Source organism: Anas acuta, chromosome 3, assembly GCF_963932015.1.
Source record: "Anas acuta chromosome 3, bAnaAcu1.1, whole genome shotgun sequence".
NCBI classification, from domain to species: domain Eukaryota; kingdom Metazoa; phylum Chordata; class Aves; order Anseriformes; family Anatidae; genus Anas; species Anas acuta.
In genome coordinates, this window is record NC_088981.1 from 33397359 (window position 1) to 33401173 (window position 3815).

A 3815-nucleotide genomic window follows, 5' to 3' on the forward strand; every position below is an offset into this window, starting at 1 on the left:
ACCTCAAACTGCAAATTCTTGTATGCTGTATCTCTTCCATGGTGCTTTGCTTTTTTTTTTTTGGTTGTTTAATTTTGCTAAATATATTTATTTTTGTTATATTGGTGTTTATGAATATTCTAGAAGAAGATGGTACTTCTAGTAACAGAGCAGCTCTTTGGTATGCTTTCTCAGTGTGTCCCCTTTTTCACTAGAATATAGAGAATATTCTTCATATTCTGGTGAAAAGGGATGTGCTCAGAATACAAGTGATATACTAAACTGTTGCAACTGTTACCAGCAGGTGCCCCAAAATGCAAGTGGACTACTAAACTTTTTCCACTGTTACCAATAGCAGCATGGAATGTAAAGGTCCAAGGAGAGACGCTAAGTAGTAATACTGTTTACTTGTGAAAGCAAGATAATAATCATCAAATGAGCGAGATGAAATGAGCTCAGTGTGACTTCCTTTTTTCCTTCACTGAGGTTGATTTTAATTACATAGCTTATAAATACCGGTGGGTGACCAAAGAGCAAAACTGTAACCCTAAGCTACTGGCTAGAACAGTGGAAGAACACATTAGACAGTACACAGACTAGGTATTTCCATATGAATTGAGCAAGATGAAAAGAATCCTAGAATGCTTTGAGTGATCATTATTATAATCATCAGAGAACTAGCAGAGAATGGCTAAGGCACTAGAATTCTGAAAATAGATGTATCTGCCTATCTTTAGAGAAGGAAAAGTAAGAAAGATATTGTAGGCCTGCCAGCTTAGTTTGAATTCTATATCTTCCACCATCCACTCATTATTGAAATAAACTTTTTTTTGGTATGCATATAGAAGCTAAAATGATTAATGATGAGAGTGTTCCGCTATTCTATGTCAGGCACAAAACATGCTAAAATAGTGTTATTTTGATAGAGAACAAGTTAAGCTGTAACTATCTTAAATTTTTGGCACCTTTTGATAGTGCTTCATACAAGCTGTGGAAAGGTGTGTGGGTGAGGCTATTTTAAGATCTGTTCACAACTTCGTATATTTCATAAATGAGTTTTTGGTGGTAAAAGGATTTAAAGTGCAGATGTTTCTCTTCCCCTCTGCATTATGATCAAGCGTAAGATTCTACACTTGTGCTCTTCTGTAGTCAAATACAGATTTGAAAAATTTGGCCAGAATTGGCCAGTTGCAGAGACTGGGATAAGGGAGGTATTAGACAATCTCCTGCTGCGAACAAAGGTATGTATCTGAATGCATAAGTGAGTATAAGTCATGTACCATTAAGTGTTTCTTCATCTATTCAGCACTAGGAAGACCCTAGCAATGCTTTCTCTGATTTTAAGGACTGTGCTTCAAAGTGCATTTGGAACAGTTGGAGAAACAAAGATGTGAAAACTCCAGTTCTCCCTCTCTTTCTGAAGAAAAAAAAAAAGGTGAGGCAGCTGTGAGTCTTCAAATGCATCAAAAGCTGTTTCGAAGACAGAGTAATCTGTTTTTTCCAGACTTATAGTGACTAGGACAAAAAGTAATCAGACTTAAAATTGCTATAAGGAGAGTCCTGGTAGCATTTTTTTCTACCTAAATGTTTCAGCAATACAGATAATAAAAAAACTGCAATACTTTGGGGAGATATTTTATGGTGCAGAATATTCAGCCCTTAAAAACAGGTCAGGCACACATTTGAGTGAGTGTTTTTCCATACGTTTTTCCCAGCCGCACAACCTACGAAATCTGTAGTTCATGAAGTACTATTTTTTTTTGTTTTGTTTTCAGAAACTTTGTTAATCTGTAAAGGTGGTGTCTACCCTACTGGAAACTATTTTAGAATTTAATTGAAAAATGCTGTTCACCTGTATTTGGGGGAAGTAGGTGATGTCCCAAAGTCCCTTTTCCTGTGATTCTTTGGACCAAGTCATTTCCTCCTCCCCGTCCCAGTGCCTGAGTTCTCTGCCTGGACTGGTCTCTTCTCTTTCTCCCACTGAGTAAGCAACACTCTCCTGTTGGCTGTGTGAGACCTTCCCTAGTATTTGCTGCATGGGCTCGAAGTCTGCAGACTGTAAACATAGTTTAAGGGTGGACACAGCATCCAGGGAAGGGTGGGGGCTTACAAAGGAGTTCCTCCTTTGTAAGTTTTTTTTTTTAGTGGTGCTATTGCTGCAACCTCAACCCTGCTTCTTAGAGTACTTTGAAGATGGTGAGTGTATATGGATCTTGTTCGTGAGGTGAGTTCTTAAATCCATATTGAGTGTTAGAGTAATTGGTTGGAAATTACTGTTGAAGGAGGGCACAATGGTACTGCCCTGTATGTTGGTGGGAGTTGTCATGAACTTCTAGTAGACAATATTTGCCTATCACCATTTCTTTTCCTTTACAAAATCAATCAACAACAAATAAAACTGTCTTTCAGATTTGGAGAAGAATAAAACTTGAGCTACTGTGAAATGTCTTACCAATGAGATACCAACGTTTCATCTATTCCAACAATTAAAGAACCTTTTGTTTTACTGTTGCTTGCCTAGATAAGAATACAGATGCTTGCGTTCTTTGTTCCCTTTATAAAGGAAATGTGCCCCTGAAGTCATGAACCTGCTCTGAAGGACTCTTCTTTGCATACATGAATAATAGTCCTGAACACTGGGCCAGTAGCATCGCAGTCATTCCCCTATTTCAATGTCCACTTGCACTCTTACCTGTCTTGGTGTGGCATCAAGCACTTGGGGTATCACATCCAGGATTTAGGTTACAACTCATAACAGTTGCAGGGTTGGTCACAGTTAATCCACGGCATCTTCGATGCATATTCAAGACTTGCTGCTGTCTTTTGGGAGAGCTACCTTGCAGGGTGATTAAAAACACTGCCTACAGCAGCAGGAATAACTAGCAAGGAACTGTAGTGTGTGAAGGGATGGGGCTGTCACCGGAGACATGCTGTGTTGCTCAACTCCTGCTGCATTTCTGTGGATTCCAAGATCAAATTGGCAAACACTACTCTTGTGCACCTAATCCACCTTCCTAGTGCTTGGCGAGTCTTAGCAGGTAGTGTCATTTAACTTTGGAGAGCATATAATAACTGATTATAATAGTCTGGCCTTTCACACACCACACCCCCACTTTATCTTTAGTAAAAAAATAAATAAAAATAAGTGTTTTCTTTGCTGCTCCTCCTTCTTCCCTCCTAGTCCCTTTTCCAGGAACTTCACATATTCAGGCACACGACTGAAAGCAGCTGGGTAACCATGAATTACACTTTCCTAGTAGCGTGCAGTATTCTCGTCTGTCGGTGCTCTCCTGTTGGCTCAGTTTTAAGATTAAGCCCTGGGATTTCAAGTTCTGTGAGAAGCACCAGACAACTCAGCAGTGCCTGAAGCCATCAGCACAAGGACTCTGTAGCTGTGCGTTCTGCTTTTATTGTACAAAATGTGGTCTGGCGACTGGGGCGTGGTTACTGAAGGACAAAGTGCCTGGAGGGGGGCAGCTACGGGCTTCCTAGGGGTGAATATTTTCTGGAGAGGCAGCTTGGGCTCATGACTCCTGAAGCGCGTTCACCGCCTGGAGCAGGAGTCAGTCATGCCTGAGGAGGGGGAGCGGATGGTGGGGCAAGCACCGGGGAAACTTTTCCCTAGAAAAACGCCAGAAAACTGGCTGAACGCTCGCTGCCACCCTTATCCACAAAATACTCAGTGCGTGTACGTGTACGCTTTGTGTGTAGGTGTATACACGAAGGGTAAGGACACACACAGGGCCCGTTCCCCTCAGCACTATGGCGAGGGAGGGGCGGTTGCTGAGGGGGGCGGCTTCCGCCGGGCCCCGCGTCACTGCCGTGCGCCGCCGGGG